At 43.1% G+C, this 12,544-nt stretch overlaps 1 protein-coding gene across 1 annotated transcript in view; it reads left to right on the top strand.

Annotated features, from left to right (window-relative positions):
• The first annotated feature begins 27 nt into the window (after positions 1-27).
• Positions 28-12,544, top strand: part of RERE (arginine-glutamic acid dipeptide repeats) — a 327,292-nt gene continuing 314,775 nt past the window's right edge. The window contains exon 1 of the mRNA XM_025191600.1: positions 28-139. The gene's annotated coding sequence lies outside the window, so the exon portion shown is untranslated. The remainder of the gene's footprint in view (positions 140-12,544) is intronic.

Genomic DNA, 12,544 nt, shown 5'->3' with positions numbered 1-12,544 from the left:
GGGGGGCGGCTTGAACCGCCTGCCTGGAGAGCCAGCGCTTTGTTGGGGTAAAAAACCCAAAAACCCGACTGGGTTCAGTCCAGAATGGCACAATGCGAAATTTGGCACGATTGGATTTTGTAACATCTCCTGGCAGGAAGTAAGTGTGTGTGTGTGTGTGTGTGTGTGTGTGTGTGTGTGTTATGCGCCCCCCCCCCCTTTCCATTTCTCTTTCTAAAGTGTGAACAAGAAGAAAGGCTCGGAGCTGGACCGAAAAGTAGTGGGAGGTAGACAACATTGCAGGTTTCATTCCTGCAACTGGCAGTTCAAGAAATTGCTGGGAAGAAAACAATATGATTCATTGTTGAAGTGTTTCTTCCTTCAGGTTTATTTTTACCCACTGGTTGCAGTTATTTCTGATTTATTGGTTTCTTACGCTGCTGGGGTTTGGTCTTGGTTTTTTTGTTGTGTTTTTTCCCCACTCCTGTTCTTGGAGATCAGAAGGCGCAGGACATTGGAGGGGCCGGGTGGGCTCGCTCCGGCCGGCCGGCCGTTGCGCTGTAAATGGGGAGTAATGCGCTGAAGTTAGCGAAGTTGTTTTGGGTCGGGTGCGCGCGAGGGTGATCGAGATCAGAATCCGATCCGCTGGGTTTCAACGTTCGCGTTTTTAGGCAGTACGCTGGGTTTTGAGAGAGACCTGAATGAGCAGGGTTCAACTAATAGACGCTTGCAAAATAAAAATAAATCTGATAACTCAGTGGGAGGGGGAAGGCAGGAGGTTATAAAATACGGATGTGGTAAATAGTCGGATTACCGTGCAATACACTAAAGCTTTGAAGCTTTCACAGCTTTCGTATTGTAAGAAATGTTTTTTATGTTTTGTGTACGTTGCTTCCTCCAAATTGGGCAACCCGTGGTGGTAGGAAGTGGGAGAGGGAAAAGAGGATCGGTATAATAATAAAAACATCTGTGGATAAATATTTCATGTTTTGGCTTTGGCTCCCAAGTTTGCCCTGTAAATGACGAACTGGGGTTGATTTTAATGGCTTGGGTTGGGTGGATAGTAGCTGTGCAGATTTCTGTGTTGTTAGTTGGTGAGGCCTGGAGGGAAGAGAGGGAGGTAGACACCACACATACACACACGCACACACACACATACACACAATGCCCAGGCTGGAGCTCATTGTTCTTTCTCATGCACTCTCTCATATTTGGGACCGTGGTCGTACACAAACACAGCTTTTCTTCCTTTTCTTTTGAGCAAGGGAGGATCGGGAGAGCACTTTCTCCCCTCCATCTCCTCCCCCCATCTCTGGGATGGCCTTTCTGTAACCTTGCAAAGGTGAAAGAGTAAATCGGAAACTAAAGGACACCCAAACGTTCAAGCTGTCTTCCTCCCTCCTCCCCTCTCAGGGCTGGCTTCTGTTGGGTGGGGGGAGGGAGTATAAAGATAGGAGAGTGCACTTTATAATCCCATCTCATGCACTGCTTTCTTTTTGCATCCCACTTCACCTTCCTTCCCTTCTACACAGACAAGACCCCCGAGCTGTTTCTTAGGTGGTCTTTTCCTAGACTCGTGTATCAGAAATTAAGATTTATTTGGAGGGAGGTGAAAAGTGAGGAGAGAAGAGAAACGTACTTTTGTTCAGGATGATACTTAGGGTTAACGTAGGAGTGGGAAGGAATAAAGAGCAATGGAATAACAGGAGGTTAAAAGGTGGTCTAGGATAGATGCATGTCTTATTTTATTGGTTTTTTATGGTGAATTTGTGTTGCTTGTTGAATGGTTTGTTTTAACCATGGTAATCGTAAACGGATTATAGTTCTAGGTGTGGTGTCATGATATCCTAGGCTTGCTTCATGGGGTCGGGCTGCACAGCAGATTGGGGTATTAAATCTTTGAATGACTCACCTGCACCTTCCACTGGCTGACAGCATTGAGGTGTACAGATGAGAGGTAGGAATGTGTGTGCATGTGTGGGTAGAGAGGGAGAGATGCTAGTGTACTGGATCCTGTGAGAGGACATATTGAGAGTAGGCAGGCACTACTGTTAACAGCTTTCTGCAGGGGGAGGGGGTAAATGGCATGATGGCTAGAGCACAAGACTTCCATGTTCTGTTTCTGGCTCTGACCCTACAATGCGAGTCTAGGCCAGGGGTGCACAGTTTTTTGGGCCCACGAGCCACATAGGAAGTTCTGGGAAGCTGCCGCGGGCTGGTCAGCACCTTCCCCCTCCCTAATGCAACAGCCCGGAGCACATGTGCCCTGCGTATCCTCCCCACCACTGCAACAGCACGCAGCTCCAGCCTGCCCCACACCCGCTCTGGACTCGCCCTGGCCAGAGTGGATCAGCCGGAACCCGTTCACAGAGCCTCGACCCCGGCCCACCCTGCGCCTGCTCTGGACTGCTCACCCATGCTGAGCAGAGGCAGTGATCAGGCAGAAGCTGCTGCTTGGCACTGTGGGGGGGGTGAGCAGCCCCTCCCCCTTCCTGCTGCCAGGCCCTGCTTGCTGCAGCTGCCTGTGCCTAGGCTGCCCTGCGGCTCCTCTTCACCATCACCTCTGGGCCACCTAGCAGAGGATTGGTGTCAGTGCAGAGGAGCTGCAGAGCAGCCCAGGCATTGGCTCCAGGTGGCTGCAGCAAGAAGGGCCTGGCAGTGGGGAAGGGGAGAGGCTGGGTGTTGTTTTGGAGACTGCCCTGCGGCTCCTCTTCACCATCACCTCTGGGCCACCTAGCAGAGGATTGGTGTCAGTGCAGAGGAGCTGCAGAGCAGCCCAGGCATTGGCTCCAGGTGGCTGCAGCAAGAAGGGCCTGGCAGTGGCGAAGGGGAGAGGCTGCTTTTCCTTGTGCAGAGCAGCAGCTTCTGCCCGGCCACCACCACTGCTTAGCGTGGGTGGGCACATCCAGAGCAGGCATGGGGCGGGCCAAGATAGGGGCTGTGTGCGTGGGTTCCGGATGGTCTGCTTGGCCGTGGGTCAGCCGAGTCCAGAACGCAGGACAGGTTGGGGTTGGGGCTGTGCTTAGTGGTACCCACCAGTACCATGGGGCTGGGGCCAGCAGCGGGAGCTAGAAGGAGCCACTGCTGCCTTGGCCACCTAGGAAGGCAGTCCAGCCACAGCCCTGCTGCATGCCTGGGGGGCAGCAGGACGCACCATGGGCTGGACAGCGCCTGGGCCAGGCAGGACCAAGGGACTGTTGTGGGCCAGACAAAGTCCCTTCATGGGCCAGATCTGTCCTGTGGGCTGTATTTTACTCCCCCCTGGTCTAGGCCAATTGGGTTCACCACTGTCACTGTCATGCCAGTCCTAAACTTGGCATACAATAGAAATACTGTGCATTGCTGTGTCCTTCACAGTTTTCCAGTTACTGCAGTTGTACTGGTATTAGAACAATGGAGGGACGGATGACCTCCTCGGAGCTGCCATGGTCTTTGAGATCCCTGCTTGAAAGATACCACACAAATGCCAGCAGTTACCAACGCATGGCCTGAAAAGGCAGTTGGAGTAAGGAGAGGCAAAGTTGCTGTAGGCCTTGATTATGAAATTGAAGCAGATTGCTTTGCACCTAGTTCTGTTGATTTCACTGGGGACCCTTCACAGATTCAGAGCTCTGTGTGTTCAGGTCTGATTGTAGAGCAGGGGCTTGGAGATCCATACGCCAACTCCCCAACCCAAACCCATCTTCTGATTACTGCATTTCAGGGTAGAACCCACGTGATTCATAATGCTTTTATTCCCAGTTTCAGGGTTTGCTCAAATAACTGTATGTATACCATTCCTTTGCTGTTGCACTGTAGTCTATTACATTAATATTTTTCTTAATTATTTTGTTCCTTTACCAGCTTGAATGTGAAATTTGTTTGTAGAACCTTGCAGTAAGGCGGGGAGGTTATCTGACTGTTTAAAAAATTGCTTGCCATGGGCATGTAAAATTATTGCAAGCTTGCATTACTCATGCTATCTTCTCACCAGAGCTGCTTACGCATTAAGATTGCCTAGGGGTGGCTTTGATTTCATGGGCTGACTGACTTAGAGAAGGCCATGAGCTTCAGTTATGTGCCTAACATTTTCTTCATAATGTGGTCATGTAAAGGCAATGCTCATTTCTCAGTAATCCAAGTTGGAACGAAAGAAACAGACTTAGCTGGTTATATGATAAAAGCTCTGATCCTGTGGTGAGATGTGTGGGCAGTCCCCTACATTTCTCTAAATGTCTGCTTGAAGTTCACTTAAATCATTATTAGGCTCCCTTGTTTCTTTAGCGCTTTTGGGGTTTGCTATTTCTTTGCAGTATGAAACTAGTTATCTTTTAAAGAAGACTTGGGGATTATTATGTGTTCTGCAGATACCTGAAACTTGGTCCTTATGATTCTAATACAGTAGAATAAGAGAACCAAAATATTTTTTGAAGCAGATTTTTTCATAGCAAGTGTAACTAACCATCAAAAATATAGACCAATGGTCATTGTGGGTTTTCCATCACTAGAAACTTTAACATAAAAAATGGATGCTTTTATGAAAAATGTGCTTTAGTTGAAGTTTATTTAGCAGTCTTCAAGTAATCATTCAGGGAAGTTCTATTGTCTGTCTTCTGCCAGAGCTCTGACTTGATGATGATGATAGTGGTCCTTTCTGGTCTTCAAATCAATAAATTGCTTTCCATTGTTTCTCTTGTTTGATCTCTTTTACTTCATTAGAGTAAAAACAGATTAGCTGGCTCTGCATTTTAAATTTCAGGTTACTATAACTTTTTCTTTTAACTGCCATAACATGATGGGGTTGCTCGAGTGTTTCTTCAGAAATGGTGACATCCAAAATATCGCACTTCCTCTTTTGATTTTATGGGAATAAAGAATATTTCCATAACCAGTACATTTTATAATTTGTTGTCTTCTAAATCTAGGATCCAAACTTAAATTGATTGATAGGACTCTTCTAGAATAGGACATTACTAAAATGTATATAATGCCCATGTATGACGTTCTTTGAACCATGAGTGTTGATGATAGAATAGAAAACAAAAATCCTATTAATAATTTCAGTTGCTGTTTTTGGGGCTGTTTCTATCAGGTCAGCTTGAAATTAAGTTTGAAGTCCAATGGCTGCAAGTTTGTCTATTAAAATGGAAAAAATTGGAAGTCAGCTGTGGGGGTAGCGTCCTTGGAAGAGAAGGTCTAGTGAGAGTTAAGGAATAGTTGTGTGATAGGCTTTCTGGAAGATGGATCTGATTATGTCGCTGGTAAATTACTAAGAAAAAGAAAGAAGTACTATTTTGGGCAGAGAAGGGGTACGTGGGAGAAGGAACTGTAACAGAGTATTGTACTCCTTATACTGGTTTGCTAGTGGCACTTTACACAAGCTTTTATGTTGTTTGGTAACTGTGTCCTCCTGCTCTCTTCAGAAAGGCTGACAGTATCTCTTGCCTTAGAGGCATACTGACGTAAGGGATTACAAAACCAGAATAAAAATAAACTGAAATATTAATTGACAGTTCTCATTTCATTTGGATATTGAAATAAAACTATCTGTTCAGTTCATTGAGTGTGCAGAAGAATCGATTGACCAAGAGAAAAGCAAAAGCAAAGCTTGGGTAGTGCCATGCATCAGTCTTCTCTCAGTGCAAAACCGGGATAATGACACCTTCTTTGTGAAGTGCTTTGAAATTCATGCATGGTATGCCATGTAAGACTGAAGTGCAGGTGGCTTTGTGAATTTTTCGACATGCTTTCTTGAAAGTGCAACTCAGGAAATGTAGAATAACTTGTGCGCTGTGCATTTATGAAGAATCGTTTCAGAGTCACTTTGAACCCAAGTTACCTTAGAATCATTAATTAGTGAAAATGTTATAGAAGCAGCAGGTAGCCTACCAACTTTGTGCTAGCTAGTTTTATCTTGTTATAAAGTTTGAGGTAAACAGGAAAATCTGACGCTGAAACAAATGAGCACTAAAATAACCTGGATGTGAGCTTCAGTTTGTATTCAAAACCAGTTAACATTGTTAATGCTACACCACTGTCTAGTGCACAGAATGTCCAGTGATAAATGAGAGAACAAAGTCACGATGTTGTCCAGATCAAGGAGGTCTCTTGTCAAGAAGGTCTCTTGAATCAAATTCAGCCTATTTTTGGAGTGTAATAGTTCCTTTGAATATTTCAAGTGATGAATTCCTGTGGCCTTATTCACTAGACACTGTTAAATTGAAATCTGTTCAGTAAAAATGGAGTGGTGAGTTGGGGGGAGTTGAATCCATTTGCTCCTGAGATTGCTGCTATTTTTTTTAATTAATATTATTTAACGTAAATATCTTTCTCTTCTTTTTTGCGAAGAAACACCCACAAAAACAAAAAAACTACTTACCTTAAGTCTTGCATTTGGATTCATGGGGTTGATCTTTGTAGAAGAATGGAAGTCCTTTTGATGTTTGTGGTAGTTGATGTTGGGTGAAAGGGTTTCATGGTAAGATCAGAGTTTATTAGACTGCATGGGGAGAATGTAAAAGTGACTATCTGCAAAACTCTGTTAAATGAGCAGAAAAAAATAAAGAAATTGAAACAGGCAGAATATTTCAGTTTGTTTCATCTTACTGGTAGGTATTTCATATAAAATGGTAGGCCCTGGGCAAAAATGTGTGGTGTGTGTTTCCGCCCACTCCATTGACATTGTTTGTCGCTTTAAAATTTTTTGGTACAGCCCTCTCTAGTGCATTTTTTTTTCATTTGTCTGTAGCCGACTTGATTTATCTTGATGTATTGGAAGAATGAGAGTTGATGAAATGTGTTGACTTCGCATTTGATTCCAAAGCGCCTCAAAAGTCTTAGCATCAAAAATGCTAGCTAACCTACTTAACGCTGTCATTAAATATACAGCCTCCAGTCCTACAGTCAAGAGTTGTGTGGGTGGAGTCTAATTGACTTAACTGTTACTTTGTATGCACTTGCAGGGCATTTTCTTTCTTCTTATGCTTCAGATTGTAAGAGATACTTGTGTCATTTTGACTTGTATATCTTTTCACTGATGGTGACAAGAAGCTGATAAATTCTGTAGCTTCTGTCTTAGCTAGTATTTCTTCCATTATTGTGACTCTGACAGGAGGGGCACTAGTGTTTTCTTAAATGCCACGTTGTCTGAGGCTGCTCAGAGCAGGTCTGCACAATGGAGTCGTTCAGATGCTGTTAGTGAATGCTAGTCCGTCAGCATTAGTTCTCTCGCTGTAATTACCACTGGTGGAGCAAGTCCTGCAGTGGTGGGGAGATGGTAATTAATATAGCGGCATGGTTTAGCAGAGCGGCTTAAGTAGGTTGAATGACAAGCATAGATAGCATCCTTTGCTAGATCAGGATTGCGAAGCAGCATGGTTTAGGGCAGTCTGCCACAAGGTTTGGCCCCAAGGTAAGCCTCACACCCTCCCTGAGCACCATTCTGATCTCCTCCTTGTGCCTGATCTGCTGCTTTGCTTTCTTCTCCCTGCTCTATCTGCCACTGTCTTCCTGCTTCTTCCCCAATCTGCTGTGTGCCACGCACGGGCTGCCTGTGCCACTTGAGGTTGGCCACCCCTGGTTTATAGAACTGCGTGCAGCGAATGGAGCCAAAACTAAGTATGGAGTCCCCCTCTCATACTGTGTTGCTTTCCAGCTTTGGGCCTAGTCTGTTCCCTGTTTTAAAGCTCAGGGTAATCATAACCAGCATAATGGAGCGATGGGTATGGAGATGGAGGGGCTGAATATCAGTCATAAAACATGTGTTTTAAGATAGAAGACTTCTAAAAAGTGCATATGTTACTTCAGCTGCTAATTTGGAAAGCTAGACAGGCTCAAGATACATGATGCTGATGCCAGAATGCTTCTTTCCCCTTTTCTCTGATTTAGGAGTTTTTATCTATTCACGCATGTTAATATGAAAAATGGTTTGAATCTGAATGAGGAAAGCGACAGTGCATCAGAGACTTCAAGTGCTTTAAGGGCTCTATTTCTCCAAGGAAATGCTCCCAGTAAAAATTCATGGTGGTTGAGCATGACAATCTGCAGATTTGTTTCTAATTCATAAAGAACAGTTGGTGTGTGAGTAGGCCCCAGCAGCATGGTTGCTTTAGGGCCATGGCAGAGACTTTCACATCAAACAAATATAGCTGTGGGGAGGAGGGGAAAGACACTTTTTAACTACAACATAGGTTTGCATATCTTTGAGTACTGAAAATGGTGGGATGAAAGGAGGTCTTTCCCCTCCTAAACTTGCTTTTATATGTAATGTAATTTCTTTCTAATCTCCCAGCGATTCTTTTCTTTACATATACTTGTGTTCCTTCTGTTGATCCATGGCAGGTTTCTTCTCATACTTGTGTTCCTTCTGTTGATCCATGGCAGGGTTGTTCTCCTGCTCTCCCTCCGCTCCCCCCCTTTCCAAATATTAACTAATCTCCCTCCAATGAAATTCCACCTGGACTCTTGTAGTAACTTAATTCCATGCCCCCTTTGTTTGCAGTAGTTCAGTAGCTGCTATCCCTCCTTCTGTCCTCTCATTGTGGTGCCATTTTAAGAGTGGACTGCAGAATTTAGGCCAGGGTTTACATGTTAATTGCCCCCCCCAGCCTGATAATTGAGAGCCATTATGACCTATAAGCTTAACCTCATCTTTGTTCTAAATTCACCTCATCTTTTCAAGTCCTCAGGCTTTTCTAGGTGAACAAAAGATGCTGTGGAATGCATAATTTAAAGATGTTACATGCCTGACGAGTTGGCAGTTAAATGAGACTTGTGGGATCTCTGCTGTCCTAGAATGATGCATCTTCAGTAATAAAATTGCCATATCTTTATCTAGCACAACCCATTGAAGATGCTAGGACACTTTGAAAAAACATGTTGAATCCTCATTTTGCAAACGTGTGGATTTAAATCACTTCTCCAAGATCATTCAGGTACTCTGTGGAAAAATATAGGAGAGGCCAGGCCTTTTCTGCCTTTGTCCGCAGCTCAAACCATTGAACCATCCTCCTGGCTGGCTGTAGGGAACTGGAGAGCCAGAGGACTTTCACAGATGACAGATAATTTTGAAACGATTTTGTGAGTAGAATGCTGAGTTGGTGAGTACAAGATGGGTCTGAGCTTTAAGATCATCTCTAACTTCCCTCTTCTACACAGTACTAAGAACTTGATTCCGGCGTGTTTGTGCCTGTGTTAAGTTCCATCGTGGCTAGCATGAGTCAGGTGTTGGTGTCACCAGCCAAGGTTTTCCTGCCTTCCTGAATAACTCTTCCTGAGTTGCAGAATCATCTTATTTTGCCTTGTGCTCTGCTTGTAAAGAACTGGGAAAATCTCTCTCTATGAATGCTGAGTGACTCAACTTATTCAGTTTTGCTTTACTAGTTGCCAAACTGCTGGACTTAAATCCACAAGAGACCATTGAAGGGGAAATGTACAGGCAATGAGACAGTGGTGAAGATTAGCTCGACTGAAATGGGAGTCTTATGCTAAGGATGGGAAAGCTGTTTGTTCAGGTGAACAACCTCCATCTAGGCTAGAATGGGCTATTCTTCCCGATGGTAAGTCTGAGATCAGAAAGGTTTATAAGACTTCAAATGTCCTAGAAGATGGGGTGCATTTGGGTAATCTTGGAAAGGCTTCCTAGTAAGCTTGGATAAGGCTTTCCCAGCCAACCTCGAGAAGTAGGATTACTTTATTACACTAGTAGTGATGGGGAGAATAAAAGACTCTTCCTGGCCCAGTAGGGGCAGGTTTAAGTAAGGCAGTGTGCTTATAGGGTTCTGTTCATGTATACTTTCCCCTGTGTACTTCATACTTTTGGGTGAAAGAATAAATATTACTATGTTCCAAAGAACTTATTTTTGGGGTCACTTTAATCAGAGTTCGACCTGTGTTTACAAGGGAAACTCGGCAGTGTCCAAACCCCAGTTTTACCTGCTATAATAGTCCTAGCTAGTACCTGGTAAGAAATAGATGTCATTAAGAGTAGGCAGACTGGTAGAATGCACTCGGTGGCATCCTGAGACAGGACAGCAGCACTGCTAGTCCTGTATTTCCTCATGACCTTGACTTATCCTTCATCCAAGGTGCTGGACTTAAACTTCTTAATTAAGTAATATTTCTGTTTATGCTTCCTTCGTTTTATACCTTTGGCCAACCCTTTTGAATTCTTTCTACCGCTATCCCTAGATCCTTTTCCTGTTCAGTAATGTGCGTGTTTGATGGTGTAGTTCCTTTCTGCAGCTTGTCATGAGCCAATTGTGAAGTGTTCATGTGGGCAGGGTTTTTTTTTTTGTTTTTTGTTTTTTTTAAATGAGTTGCATGAGCTTCTTATCTGTTCATGCTTCTAGTCAGAATAAGTAATTTGAATTTTATTTCCTACCTCTTTTTTATATTCACTGCATCTCTAGTCTTGTATCAGGAAATGTCAGCCTTTTGCATGCTCTTTCCATGTTAGCGATTACATGAAGTGAATAAAATTGGTCGCAATACGTCTCTGCTTGCACGGTACTTCACTAGTCACTCCTCTCCCTGCTGACTTGCTTCAGTTCCCAAGAACTCAGTTTTCTTACTTAAACTAGTAATTCATCAAATAACTACTTTTATCCCCTTATCCCACTCTCCATGCTGTGCTTGCTCTTCTTGTAAGTCCATCTTCTGTAAAATAGTGTTTCTGACGGCCTGATAACTTATAACCATGCTTTTTCCTGGTAAGACAGTTTTTGAGGCACTAACAAATAGATGTCTTGGGTGTTGTTTCAGAGAAAGTAAGCCCAGAAGGGATCATCAGTTCTGACCTCTTGTATACAGCATGCTATTACCTTTCACCTGCATAGCCTAGCTAAAGCCCAAAGACTTTAGCTAGGCTACATTTCAATCTTCCAAAAAGGGAAAAAAGTAGACAACAGATAAGATGAGGGAGACTCCCTGTTTGTGAATCTATGACTAATCCTTCAAACACTCCCTTCACCCCCCTCCACCATGCTGTTCTTGATTAAAATTTTCAAGTTTATATGGTTTCCTAAATCTTCATCTTATTCATCTTCAGTTACCATCTCTCCAGTGACATCTGTTATGTGGCCCATTTAGGAAGCAGCAGGATCAACATCTGGGACTTGGTGTTGGGAGATGAATTCTGTTGTTGGCTCTGGCAGTGGTTTGCTTTGTGTCTTTTGGACAGTTGTCTTATTTCCTTGTGCCTCAGTTTCCTCATCTGTGAAATGAAGCTGGTGATATTTTCCTACCAATAGTACACCTTAGAGCTATTTCTAAAGGCAAGTAGTATGGAAGTACAAGTTTTTAATATTGACCGGATACTGTTAAGTTGTCCACAGATTACTCTTGCTATTCTTCGTCAATAAAAATCTAGGACAAACTTGGCCAGTAATTCAGCTTTGGACTCTTGCAAAAAATAAAATAAGCCCAACCATTTCACTGTATTTCAGTATTTAATAGGTTGTAATCACAGTGTGTTTTGTGTAATGGGTTTATTCCTGAGCAGTATATTGCATTTTCTTTAGGTGACCAGTAGGCCACACAAATAGTTTTGGTGATGAGGCTATCGAAATACATGAGTTTTATTGTAAAACCCAGTATTTGGCAAAGCTAAAACCGGTGGGGACATGCAATTCCAGTGTGAGAGAGTGGCCCCACTTCATGTGTGTAAACTTGAGCAGCCAGTCCTTCCATTTAGTGTGGTTTTGCACATTTATCTGTTAAACATTTGTGATTTATACTTTCTAGGTGTTTTAATACATTAACAAACTGTTTTAGTGACATACAGTAGAAGAGGAGGGATGGAAGGTTGTATCTGGAAACTGATTAGTGCTTTAGCATCATCTCACTACTTGTATTCATGCTGAGAGATGGAAATAGATATATTTGGAAGTGGTGTGTATTTGCACCCCAACACCCAAAAGCTCACTTTACATCTGGTTTCAAATCTTCATTGCTTGGCAATTATCTTTAACGTAAAACAGACTGGCTTTCTTTTTGGTTGGCTTTGAACTGTAATCCTCATGCCACAGTTTGGATTTTTTTGGCCATGTTTCTGTGAAATCGTGCAAGTGATTCATTGCTTTAGACCCCAAGATGTAAAGCTCTAGCACAGTATTATGTGGCTATACCAAATTAGTTATGAACCCTGTGGTAAAGGCTGCTATGGAAAACACCTGGCTCTTTGAACACTGTAGAGCTGGGATAATTTTGTTTTGGTTTTCAACTGTATTTGGGGGAAATACCATCCCAGGGACTTGTATCTGTCTTTGCTTCTATGGTCAAAATTGGCAGAAGTCACCCTTACAACGTATTTTAAACAAAACAAAACAAAGCAAAACAATTTCCAAGATTTTTCTTTCCATGCATCTCAGAGATTTATTTAATTATTATTTTTTTAACTACTGGCTTGGTTGAGTTTGCCTTTGGGGGGTACCCTTTTGTATGAATTACTTTAACCATTTTTCCCCATTTTAATTGCACATATATGCTATCGGTCTGCAGTAGCAGAATGGGAGCCTTTGGGTTCTCAACTAGAAATATTTATACTCTTTGTCTCTCCTTTGTTACATACTCACCCTTTATTCGATTA

Source organism: Alligator sinensis, unplaced genomic scaffold, assembly GCF_000455745.1.
Source record: "Alligator sinensis unplaced genomic scaffold, ASM45574v1 scaffold457_1, whole genome shotgun sequence".
Lineage (NCBI taxonomy): Eukaryota > Metazoa > Chordata > Crocodylia > Alligatoridae > Alligator > Alligator sinensis.
Note: the sequence above shows the minus strand (reverse complement) of the source record. Positions and strands in the feature narration are given on the sequence as shown.